Source organism: Nasonia vitripennis (assembly GCF_009193385.2).
Source record: "Nasonia vitripennis strain AsymCx chromosome 4 unlocalized genomic scaffold, Nvit_psr_1.1 chr4_random0010, whole genome shotgun sequence".
NCBI classification, from domain to species: domain Eukaryota; kingdom Metazoa; phylum Arthropoda; class Insecta; order Hymenoptera; family Pteromalidae; genus Nasonia; species Nasonia vitripennis.
Window position 1 is genome coordinate 622,199 of NW_022279646.1, and position 13,991 is coordinate 636,189.

At 39.0% G+C, this 13,991-nt stretch overlaps 1 protein-coding gene across 3 annotated transcripts in view; it reads right to left on the reverse strand.

The window, feature by feature from the left end:
- The window catches only part of LOC100117234 (probable 26S proteasome complex subunit sem1), an 87,415-nt gene that overhangs the window by 13,525 nt on the left and 59,899 nt on the right, over window positions 1-13,991 (reverse strand). Inside the window, exon 3 of one of the 3 annotated variants that reach the window (XR_004227656.2) lies at window positions 4,369-4,633. The gene's annotated coding sequence lies outside the window, so the exon portion shown is untranslated. 3 annotated transcript variants of the gene reach the window in all.

Genomic DNA, 13,991 nt, shown 5'->3' on the forward strand with positions numbered 1-13,991 from the left:
TAATACATACAAATACATAAAAAAATCTGTTTCAACGCAGATGACTAATAGCAGTTCATTCAACAATTACAGCTAACAAATAATGTGACTAATTTACTTGTAATAATGTCTTGAATTACGTGGTTATACGATTCTGCGTGTTTCCGGTCTGGCCTGTGGAGTGGGTTTTTATTATTTTTAGAAAAAATAAAGCGATTTAACTTTCTGTTCCCAGGGTTATGTTAGTTAGCCTGCTTGTGGTTTGGTAGGGGTGGTTTCTAGGGGTAGGGGGGTGAGTGGTTAGGTGGTTAGCTGGCTTATGGTGTGTGGCTTTAATATTTTAAGAAAAAATTAAGCGATTTAACTCGCTGTTCCCAGGGTTAGGCTAGTTAGCCTGCTTGTGGTTTGGTAGGGGTGGTTTCTAGGGGTTAAGAGGGTTAGGGGTAGGTATTTAGGTAATTAGCTGGCTTATGGTATGTGGCTTAATTATTTTAAGAAAAAATAAAGCGATTTAACTCGCTGTTCCCTGGGATAGATGAGTTAGACTGCTTGTGGTTTGGTAGGGGTGGCTTCTAGGGGTCGCATGGGTTTAGGGGAAGGTGATACAATAATTTCCGCACCTGTAACTTAAACTTGATGCTTTTTTAAAGAGTTTAAAAAAAATCATGGCTCTACGATTAAAAATGACGCGTGGCTCGAATTTTGTCCATTTTCTCCCACTGTGCACCGCACCGAATGAATTCCTAACCTCAAAATCCGCCACTGACCCGTCATACCGCCACCGAACCGATACACCGCAGCCGCGAACACCGAATCATTCTTGTAGCGAAATCGCGCATACATTCTTTTAAATGGTTAACCGCGTTAGATTAAACAATTCTACTTGTAAAGGCGAAGTATTTTTAACGAGACGCATAATTGATTTCTGTTTCAGCCGGGATTTAACAACTGATTCCAAATGCTATTGTTTAACTAAGAAATATATTTTGTTATTGTTGAGAATATAAAAACAGACTCTTTTTGCGTTCCTTTCCCCTATCCTGATCCTGGAACCGACTGACTATCCAGTCTCTTGGGGAAAGTTAAACCGTTACATGGCGCTCGGGCAGGGACCTGATTAAGAATATTTCGCCTAAAATTTTTGTTTACGATTAATTGTACGCAGAACATCGTCTCAAACTAAAATCGGGGATTTTTTTTACGATGAGGGTTAGTTGGATTTACCGCCTCAACAAGGAACAGCTTATCTCCTAACTGCGGGGGAAAAACGTCACCTGCGAGGGTACCGCAGTAGAGCTTCGCCAACGACTAGTTTGATATGTCCGAAAGAATTCACAGGATTTCGTCGGGAAAGTAGAAGATCCAACTGGGTATGATTAAGAAGCCGATTTCAAACAAGACCTAGAACTCGAACGCTACGAATTAATTCAACGAACACTTGAAGAGACCCGCAACGCCGGACGCTCACCCACCCCGATCGGAGATCCACCGGAAATACCACCAGGAGAAAACAAAGTTATCGACCAGATACGCAAACGGAACTGTCACTTTGAGGGAAGAGACGCCTACTCTTTCTTAGAACGGGTCCGGGAACTACAGGCATCGTACGAATTTACCGGTGAACAGCTGCTGCAAGGAACGCCTGAACTGCTGCGAGGAGAAGCCCTGCAATGGCAACGAAATTACGCCAGCGACTGTCGAACCTGGGAGGAGCTCGAAATCAGGTTAAGAAATTTTTATTTATCGAGCGGAGAACGATGGAATCTAACAAGACAAGTCGCCGAAAGTATTCAGAAACCCAACGAGAACATAAGGTCTTACTGCAATGCATTGACGACCCTCAAGAAGAAGGGGAGGATATACGTTGATAGAGCAACTCGACAATATATATTACAATATGATACCCGAGTTACAATTGCGGATGCGCGGGAAAGAGATAACAGACGTACCTCAACTCATACAGCGCATCGAAGAATAAGAAGATATTGCTGCCAAACTGCGCGAACAAGAACGAAAAACCGCCACCAATAGTGCCCCAACAAGTAAAAATACCACCGACTATTATAACAGCCGAATGCTGTTGACGTTGCAAACAACGCGGCCATTCCCGAGCCGACTGCAAAAATGTAGCATGGAAGTTCTGTTCCGTATGCGGAAAAGACGGCGTTCTCATAAGAGACTGCCACGGATTCCTGGATCGTTCTGGAAACGCGCCAAGGGACGGCTCTACAGTAGCGGGAGACCGTCCCAAGACTGCCGATACTTCGTAAACGTACAAATAAACCATGATACGGTGCTGGCATTGGTCGACCCAGGGGCCGTGAGTTCGTTCATAACACCAGAAACCGCCAGGATCGGACAAAACAACGGTTGGCGGCATGGAACGATGCAAGAAACGATCGCTACACTGGCAGACGGCTCAACCACCGAGGTGACAGACTATGTGGAAAGTAAGGCGATGACTCTCGGCGCCACCTTCAGGAACAAATTTACTATCATGAAAGGGCTACGCCATGAGATGCTATTGGGGATGGACGCGTTACGCAAACTGAACATCCGCTTGATCATAGCAGGAAAGGAATTACAACCCAACCGGTCCAATACCTCGATACTCTCAGTCAGCGACGTCGGCATTCGGGAAATCTCGAAAGATCAACAGACACGAGTGGACGAACTCATCCAATACGAAAAAGAACTCTTCGGAAGTATACAGGGCCCCACACCGCTCATCGAATACACAATAAAGGTAACCGAATAAAATCCAGTCAAACAACGTTACTGGCCACGCAACCCCGCCATACAACAAATAATCGACGAGGCTGTTGAAGAAATGTTACAGGAAGACGTGATTGAGCCATCCGACAGCGCTTGGAGCTCCAACATAGTTCTCGCAAAGAAGAAGGATGGAAAAAGGCGTTTCTGCATCAACATCCAGGGCATCAACAAAATCAGCACAAAGATGCACACCGGCTACCATAAGTTCACACGACACTAAACAAACTCCGGGGAGCAAAGTACCTAACCACGATCGATCTGAAAAATGGACACTGGCAAATACCGCTGTCAGAGGAAAGCAAGAAGTATACCGCTTTTCCGTTCCCGGAGAGACTTAATGCAATTTAAGGTTCTTCCATTCGGTTTACACCCGGCACGAGCAGCATTCATGCGGCCAATGAACGCAATCATCACACCAGATTTAGAATCGAATGTGTTTTGTTACCTCGACGACACAGTTATTGTTACAGAGGACTTTGAACAGCACTTACAGCTGATTAGCGGTCATGTCGTCAACGAGGAGGGGCTACATACGAACCCAGAGAAAGTAAGGGCAATCACTGATCTGCAACCGTCAACGAACCTCAAGGAGTTACGCCGGTTTTCAGGATTAATATCCTGGTACAGGAGGTTTATTCTGCAAGTGGCAAAGAAAACGGCCCCCCTTAACAGGCTATTAAAGAAGAAAGTGAAATGGGAGTGGGGTCCCGACCAACAAGAAGCATTCGAAGGGCTCAAAGAAGACCTAGTGCAAGCCCCAGTCCTAGCGTGCCCAGATTTCGCCAAGACATTTGTGTTACAAACCGATGCCAGCAACGAAGGATTAGGGCAGTCCTAACTCAAGAAGAGGAGGGAAAAGAACGGGTGATCGCCTATACCAGCCGATCATTAAACCAGGCCGAACGGAACTACTCAGCAACAGAAAAAGAATGTCTCGCCATAAAATGGGGAATTTGGAAGTTCCGAGAATATCTCGAGGGCTATCATTTTGTCGTCCTGACAACTGAAAACTGCATTATTTATCTCAGCTTCTACAAACTAAATATTAATCTACCAAGGTTCGTTTTTTCTATTTTCTTTTCATTAATTCATGAAAAACAAGATTTTCAGTCTTGCATATGCATTTCTTTCATGGCCATATTTCGTTTAAAAACCATTAATTAATTATAGCTCGGCAAATAATAGATAAAGAATAATACAAATTTTAAGTGATTTCATTGATTTGATCCTGAAGAATAGATCAAATACTGAAAAGACATGCTTTTCTGTTATACAATAACTCAAAATTCCATATATGCCAAATATCAGTGCAACCTAAAATCAAACAAATACATAACTCAATAAAGTTGTAAAGACACATTTTTATTTAATTTTTGAAGTATATGTATACACAGGAGGAAAATATTTTTGGAGTTATGTATACCTTTGTAGATAAGTAGATTTAAACTAGAGCATCTTTAAAAAAAGTTTTCAGGCGTTTTGCTGACAAAACTTTAGATTTTTTTGGTATATAGCCTTAAAATTTCACCTTCAAGAAGTTGATTAAATCTCTATAAACTTCAATCTTGATTTCGTGTTTGTTCTCAATTGCAGTCCTTAACATTGAGTACTTACTTAATAGTGTAGACGGCTTATACTTTATAGCCAGTTCGCCAAAATATGCTAGCATCGAATTGAGGACATCTTGATGTTTTTATGTAGCCTTTATTTATTAAAATTACTGTACGTTTGCCAATAGCTTTTCTGATATTTCAATGGCAATGTATCAATCTTTACGTTTACGCAACTTCCAGTATTTCTGAATGAATTAATTGTAACTCCTCTTCACTTTCGGCATCACTCGCAGACATTTTAATATAATTTTTTTAATAATAAAAACCTACAACATACACGACGCAACTTATTGGTATATTATATGGTATAATAAAATGGATAATCTATCTAGATGGACGCTCGTCTCTCGCGTAAGAGACGTGTATAGGCTAGGAGGATTGCCATAGTGGGGAATAGCGAGGCGATACCAAGCGTAGCATCGAAAAAAATGTGAACTTCAGTGTCCCCAGTTCCACTGGTTTTACACGCATGTTAATGGTTTTGGAGTACAAATAGAGTATACGATAGTTTATTTATAAAGTTTCGATAGTAGAAACATTCAAAATATTAAGAATATAATATTACGAATCAGTAGTTTTATTAAAAATACTTCTCAGTGTTTCATTCGCGAGTAGTAATTCATCAAAACTAGCGTAACCTTGTTCTTCTGCTATAGACGCGCACTCGATACTTAGCTTTCTGCAATGCCTGCAGTAAGAAAGTGCTGTGTTATTAATTGTCCTAATAACAAGAACAATTGTACAAATGTGCAATTCTACAATTTTCCGGTTGTCTCATAAACGAGAACAGAGGAAAAAATGGACCAATGCAGTAAAAATACTAAAGTAAGTTTGCATAACCTAAAATTTAATTTCAAAATAAAATGTTAAAAAATAAACTAAAAACTATTTTTGCAGCCCTGATGGTTCAAAGTGGGAACCAACAAATTTGCAGTGTGCATTTTGCTGGAAATGCCAAATCGGACAATCAGTTCAGCCCAAGCTACGTTCCAACATTATTTCCTGATATATACAAGAAAACAAACACCAATGTAAATTCAGCTATTGCAAGGTAAAAATATTCTATATTGAAATTAGTTATTCCTAAAATTATTTTATAAAAATCAAGCAAATATAATTTCACAAGCATGAAAGATTCATGAAACGCAGAAACAGTGAAGAAACCGATAGTCCAAAACTCCATCAATGTTTTGGTCAACAAGGAAAATGTAGTGGAAGAACAAGTTAATGAGTACGTGGATCCAAGCTCGATGGTTCATAACATGGAAGTGGATAAAACTTGTTCTCAAGAATGTCAAGTTGATTTTTTGACAACCGACAGTGAACCTTGTAAAACGTTTATCTGCAATAGGTATTGTTTTATGAATAATGTGTGTGATGCAGAAACACAAACTGAAATATGTGAGCCAAAGCGGATAATCATTCAAAACAGATTGAAAGTTAGTGATAATCAGTGTGATACGCCTACTATAACATATGAAGACAAATTCAACACTTTTAAATTATTTGCTGATAAAGTTGTTCCTGATATGGATAATTGTAAAATATCCAAAGAAAATAGATTGCTTATATTTTCACAAAAATGAAAACTGGACTGACTTACTCATCATTAAGTGTTATATTTCATGTTCATTGGACAACAATATCCAGAATTTTCATCGATACATTGCAGTATTTATCATCTGCTCTCCGAAATTTTATAAAATGGATTGACAAGGACTGTGTACACGGGATGCTACCAGAATCCTTTAAACTTAAGTATTCAAATGTTCGAATAATTATAGATTGCACAGAATTCCCAATAGAGATACCATCTGGCATAGACAGTCGTATTTATACTTATTCTCATTATAAAAAAGGATTCACTGCAAAAGTCCTTATCGTATGTACACCAAATGGATTGATTACCTTTAAATCTGCATGTGCTGGTGGCAGAAAAAGCGATTCCCAAATCACAATAGAGAGTGGTCTTTTGGATTTATTAGAAAATGATGATGTGATCTTAGCTGACAAGGGATTTCCAGAAATAAGAACTAAAACTAATGAAAATGGAAAAAAAAATTATAGTAGTTATGTCTCCTTTCTTAACAAATGCAGAATTCACTAAAGAAGAAAACGAAGAAACTTACAGTGTTGCAAATGTGAGGATTCACAAAAATAATATTAGATACACTTATTCTGCATATCTGTACCAGTAAAAGCACGTTTAACTTTTTTCTTCAAACTTTGATTATAGAGTTCTTTTAAATAGTACTTAAAATAAAACTGTTCACATTTGGGAATAACAACACTTAAAAAGCTTTTATTTTTATGTACTTGAACAAGGCAGCTACCTAAAGGTGAGTAAACGTACAAATCACATACAGTCAGACCGGTTAAGTACATTTGCATTTGACACTGCGTATAATAAACAGAGCTCTCAGTCAATTCAATATTGCCATTGTAAAATTTAAGATATTTTACATTAATAATCTCTTTTCCGTAGTCTACTATACAATACTTTTCACAACAACAACATTATACAAATTTTCATATTCACTTAAAGCTACTTTTTCATATTTTTGCCCATACTTCATTGTTGGTGTACTGACATTCTTTGGATTTGACATCTCAATCGCTAGAGTTTCTACACTTTTAGTTTCTAATGACTTGATACTATGCACATTTTTACTTGCGGAGAGCCTCATTTTTCTTGCACTGAACTACTTCGCGCATTTTGACTGGGACAAAGTTTCTGTACATAAATTTATGATTTGATTTTTACTCAGTACAATATTTTAATTATAAAATTCTTTTAAACTATCATCTAAAAAGTTAATATCTATCACTTTGCACTGGTACACTTCACTTTCCTCTTTCAAAATCCATAAACTTTCTAGGCACGCATGACAAATACTTTCATCGCAGCTAATGAACATATTATCGAGCAATGTTGATAACATATTTTTGATGTAGAAGCAAACTTTGTCTTTCTTCTCTTCGAGCAATGCTGAACGGAAAGCACAAGGTTCTTGTAGATGGTCTAAGATAAATTCAAAAGCTTCAACTTTCTTTTTATTTTTTGGTGACAACATCTGATGGAAAAAACTTCCTTTGGCATACTTCTCAATGCCTAACTGTCTTGGCGTTGGTTTTCCCCATACTTGTTCAAAACTTGTCTTAGTAAGACTTTCTGAAGAGTTGACGAAATGTATTAGCGCACAAACGTGTTTACATTTGCCAATTTTATTGGCAACGCACTCACATGAAACATCATTGATATGACGATTTTGATGCAGCTGCAAAAATAAAAAAACACGTATTTATGGAAAAATTAGAAACTTTGGACTATTTTCGTATAATTCTAACTTATATTAAATTCATCACTTAAATGCAATTGTACTTTATAAGGTGCTGACGACACAGATGTTTGTCTAATAGCATAACCTTGAATCAGATGACTGATTCCGTTGCTCTGGTACTCTTTAACGTAGCAGACGTGATTACTCGTACATAATTGTTTGGCTTTCTTAACGCCTTCTGGATTGAATAAAATGTTGTGAGTCACTTTCTCGAAGCCAGTTTCGATTATTATATCCATTACAGCCGTAGGAACGTACAATGCAACTAATCATTCTGCAAATCGTATGAACAAATCGAAAAGAAATACACTTTGTACGTATATCTATCGCGATTTTGGGAACAGCGTATTACGACATTTTTCCGTTCGAAGTGGTGCTACCGTCGTGCACCCAGCCTATACGACAGATGTGTATACATGAATGTATATACATCTGTCCAAATTAAGATAGTTAAATAAAAAAGTTTTGACCCCGCTTTACAGACTCAAATAGTGACCTTTTGATCGAATGTGGAATAAAGTACTACATGCAACACGAGGAGAAAGTATATTTCCCCGCGGGTGATTACTGCCCGTGGGAAAAATCTCCTACTTTCTCCCCTTGTTGCATAATGTACTATTATGAGTTTGTTCACATAAAATTTTGAAAATATTCCTTTGATCATTATTTAATTTTGTGTACTTTGATTCAAACATGGATTTGTGATATAAGATTTATTTGCTATGATCAACCTCATGTAATTAATTCTCAGGCATTGGTAAATTAAGTGATTCACATAATTTATCTTGTGACGCTGTGGCCTTGCTAGCGTGAAATCGGATAAGTGTGTCCCACCCAGCTTAGGGACCGACGCACAAGGCTATTACGTTAACAAGAGGATCGTCGAGTGACGACCAGGAACTCGCCTCGGCTGCTCAACATCTCCGTCTTGACGGAACGCGGAGAGTGGCGGAGTCCTTCTATGCTCGGCTTATTTATGAATGGAAGCAAGGATTTTAGCATGCATAATAATGACACTCTAATAATTTATGCTAAAAGAACCTTCGGGCTTCATCTTGCCCTCAGAACGTTTATTCACTCGAAATAACAATGTGCACTACGTGCAATCGTGTGTGCGTGTGAGTCGAGACGACCATCGAGATCAGCCGGCGCACTATGCGTGACAATCGGGCTTTGCCCTTGGCCCTACGCTAAGCTATATACTCACTCGTGCTTTTCTGCACGTGGTGTACCATGCGCCAAATTAACCGAGAGAGAGAGAGAGATGGGCTATTCGCCGACACAGGACAGATTCACGGGTTTGCCGATGAACGTCGCGTTGCCGCTGCTGGACGGGCTGGTTGCTTTGGGTTCAACCTCGTCAGCGCCGTTTGGTCGGAGGCCCACTGAAATCCTCCTCGTGGCATTGGCGAGAGCTGCAGGCACTGGATTGCCTTAGCCTGGGCACGATGTCATGGCCCTCGGCCTGATGGTCTGGTCTGGAGCCGCGCCCTTAGAGATGAGCGGCTCCGACGGCTGGCCGGCTTTCGTGGCTCCTGGCCACATGTGGTCGCTACCAGAGTCGGAAGTCGAGAAAGCGTGTCGCGCTTCTCTCTGCTGATCGATAGTCCTTCGATCGATTCGGGGCCCTTAGGATTGCTTTGTGCGAATCCGGCTCTGCTATCTCGTTCTCTATTGTTGCGTTTTTATTAATCAGCGTCGGCTATTGTCGCGCTGCCTTCCTTTTGCCCCCACCCCCCTCTCTCTCTCTCTCTCTCTCTCTCTCTCTCTCTCTCCCCTATTCTACTTCTATGCTTCGCGCGCGGCTCCTGCCGCCTTGATAGTCGTCGCAATGCGTGTTTGTATGTGTGTGTGCGCGCTTCGCGCGCGTGTATGTGCTGGGCTTATGCCGATCTGTTGTGAGGGCATATGCACCGTCACAATCTTCTGTTTCTAAAATTTGGTTAATATGAAGGAGAGGACAATTTTCTTTGCTATCCATAAAATCTTCTGTAACACTATTTTTATAACTATTTCATTTATGATTATATTGAATATTTTCTGAAAGTAAAAACCACGCAGAGTTGTCTTAATTGAATAGGTAACATAACTGGACTAGCTCCTTCAAAAATGCGATCAACAAACCCATTACAATTGCAGCGCCTCTAAATGTATGTTTTTAAATCTTCAAATGCGGACACACCTTTATTTAATATTAATTTTAAAACAACCCTTTCATGATCATTAGGTGAAACTACATTTAACCTATCAATTGTAATATAATAAATAATTTTATACAGCAACTAAAAACTACTCGTATTCAACAGAAAATTAATTAGAGGGTTTGCGAGCGGAGTGAGAAGAAGGTGAAGCTCTACTAGCGCGCACACACACACACACACATACACACACATATATATTCTGACAAATCGTGCGGGAGAAGAAAATTCCTGTCCAAACCTGGGGGATGTGTTCTAGAGGTTGCCACGATGTCACGTGTAAATTTTCAGATCAATTAGATCAATTCTTTTCGAGTAACAAGGGTTTAAAGTTATTTAAAGCTAGCCTATTTTCAATGATTTATAGCTCTTAAACAACGAATTTTTCACTAATTAGTAGTCAGTACGCTTTGATTTTAGAACATTTAATCAAAAGATATGCCTTTAACTGCGTTATCTTTCTCTGAACGGAATTTTTATTAGTGTATTTTGACCCACTGCGGTAAGTTGCTCTTGAATACAGACTAGGCGCTTAAGTTGCGCTGGAGCTAGTGCCTTCTGATACGCCGCGCTAGGCCTTATACAGGCAAAGGGAGAGGGCGGGAATCGCGTCTCTAAAAAAATTCATATTTATGCAAGCACACTGACATACACGAATTATGTTTGTTTGCAATAAGCACTCTGCCAGCAGGCTTCGATTCGAGTTTTTTATTGGAAAGAAGTGAAGATTTGAAGTCCTTAATGCTTCAGAATATGTTCAAATTCATAAAATTATTCAGCTCACGTCTGAATATGAATAATTTTATATCTTGCATCAGAAAAACTAATTAAATTATTGATACTTTCATGAAATATATTTCTCTCCCTTATAAACTGGATAGTTGTTGGTAAATTCTAAGCACTTGTAATGTAAACGGTTGTAACGGTAGGAATTTCCCCCGGGAGTTGGATATTTAGTCGAATCCAGAACTCAGTTAGGGGAATTGATAAATAATGAGTCTGTTTGTATATTTTAATAACAATAATTATGTATATTTGTATCAAAAACAATAGTAGGGGGTTTAGATGTTAAATCCCACCTGAAACAGAAATCAAATACGCGATTTGTTAGGAAGATTTCGCCTTTACAATCGGAATTGCTTAAACTAGCACGGTTAACAATATCTTATCGTGATTGCGCAATTACGGCGCAATTACGACTATACGGTTGTAGCATCGGTGCATCGGGTCGGTGTCGGAATCGCGGAGAGGTGACGGATTTTAAGGTTAGGATTTTATTCGGGTACGGCGGAGTCGGGTGCGCACGGCTACGTCGAATCGAATGCGTTGCGTAACAACGGTTTCGATCGCCCTGTGTGCGCACAGTTGCGGTCGGAACGGTTTTGCGGTATTTTGAGGTTATCCTCGGACTCGTACACTGAGAGAAAAGAATCCTTGTCGCAAAGGATTCGCGACTTAACCACAGCTTATTTTTCGTGTATTTGTTGCAAACAAAAATTTTTTCATAGTAAGAGAAGAATTCTTAACTATTAAGGATTTAGGAATTTTTGAGCGTTTGTGGCGCACTGTCGGTAAAAACTTATCGACCGAGTGCAGCAACAGCGCGACTCGTCGGCACGCGACTACGCGAGGCGTCGAAACGTGTCGGCTGCAATCGGAGACCCGTACCTACATGCGTTTATACTATTTCACGCGTGATATGCTTTTTTTACGTACCTGGAAGAAAGCATATTGATGCACAACATTTAAAATATCGTAGGGCTTGTTCGATATAGTCGAAGATTCTGTATGCAGAAATACTTTTGTGATAGTTTCATGCACACAGAAAAGCGGGGTTATGTGTAAGGTTATATTCGTATGATACCTATCGTGCTATCATTCGAATATATTTTGCAAAAACAAAGAATCTTTCAACATCCAGTAGTCGCAAAGCGATACTAAATGATAATAAGAAGTGAAAACAAGTAATTATAAAGTGCTAGTGATTTTACGTTGATGGAAAGAAAGTTACGAAAATTCAAAAATCTGAAAACCTAACTGTTAAGACGCTTGGATTTCTCCATATTTTAATCCAATTTTCTTAACAGTTAAGAATTCTCCTTTGTGTCAAGGATTCTTTTCTCTCAGTGTAGAGTCGTGAGCGCACGTCACTACGGATCCTCGTCGCTGGTTTCGTTCTTCCATTTGTCCTATTTGCGCACAGTGACAAAAGGAGTCGTGAGACGTCAGCGTAAAGGTGGTTCCGGAGGTTAGAGGTTAACCTTAAATTCACCAGGACGTGAGCGCACAACTTAGTTAACCGTCGGTGAGTGTATTGTTACTTCCTCAACCCTGTGTGCTCACAGTGGCAGAGGGAGCAGCAATGCATCAGGATGTTGGCTAAAGGGTTTTGGCGACTCTGGGTATTATCCACGTCGATGAGACTCGGTGTCATTCGGAGCTTCGGGTTTCAGCGTTGCTACCTAGTCCTCACGTGAGCTTACGAGACGGTTTCGTCGGCGAGGGTCTATTTCTGGCTCTCCCTGCAGTATTGTGCGCTTGCGGTACTGCCTGGATCGAAAGCTCGCGTAGAACTGCTCATTGTGCCACGCGGTCGGCCTTATAAAGCCGCGAGGCGCGTATGTGCGCGACTCGCCTTTCGGTTGGTGCGCGCGCGCGTGCTCATTTCGCGTATTGCGGCCGCCTTCACGAATATTTATGTACGAGACTCGAGTCTCGTTACACGGTTTTATATATTTTAAGTACCAAGTTCTTAGGTTGTTGCTTATTTTGAAATAGTGATTTTTTACCAGAGAACATAAAGCTCTAAAAATAAAAAAAAATTATTGAATGATTTAGTACTTTTATTATTTATTAACCAAAAAGATACAAAAGAGCAATGTTACTTTACTATTTTTTTAACGAATAGGTAATATAGTGCTCGGGTAAACGCAAACTACAGTTAAGCCAATCGATTCTAAAATGTAAGCACCTTCAAATCGTAAGCGAATGCGTAAGCCAGATACAGACATGCTTCGAACTGCGCACTCTGCATCGCGCTGATCCATAATAATAGTTTTATTGAATCAACTATCATTATCCTGTTTACTTTTTACGTTTTTAATAAGGTTATTTTTACAATTTTATTTTATATTCTTTATTATTTGATATGTAATAAATGTTTTTTATATTTATTACATATTCCAACAATAAAGCGCACTAAGCATGCGTCAGCGTTTGCAGTACTAACCTAAACAGAGTAGCTAATGAAATTTAGGTTACGTGTTTGGGTTACGTGTTGGTGTTTGGGTAACGCTTTGAATTAGAGTATATTAACGCTCTAAAATCACTACATTTTAACAATAATTGACTACTCGTTATCAATAAGCTGAATCCTCGATTATATTAAGGAGCATCGATTCAATCAGTTCCCCTCATTTCCCAGTAGTTAAATTCAGACTTTTTTTCCAGACATGTTCCTTTGTAGTAAAATTAAGAGTTTAGCATACTCATGTAAAATGTTGCAATCACGCAAGATTGACTTTAGAGTAATATTTTTGAATTCGTCTCACAGATCGCCGAAGCGAACAGTTCTTCGAAATGCAGTGATCGCCATTCAAGTAGATGACTATTCTTTGATAATCTACATCTACACAATATTAACAATTTATACTTGGTCGATTTTGTAAAAACCCTACAAAACCTATAAAAGTTAAAATATTAAATCTATTTTACAGTACGAATGTTCTTTGAACTTAAATCGTTTAGGTCGTCGAAAAAAAATTCAATTGTATCAACTTTCAATTAGTTTTTAGCAATAAAAGCACTTAAAAAATGTCCGTCCTTTCGGATTTTTTTTGCACTTATTTCCCAAAACTTGATATATTTTTTAAATAAAAAACTATTGAATTGTATTAAAGGAACATATGATAAATGTATACATTCCTTCTATAAAACAATTTCAGGATTTGGTGCAGATGCATTGGAAGCTGTGAACAAATTTTGAAACAAAAAAGAAGCAATTATTGTGTTGGTATTTATATTTTTGACATATATTATGACATATATACATATGCATACACATAATATATGTATGCACATGGAAT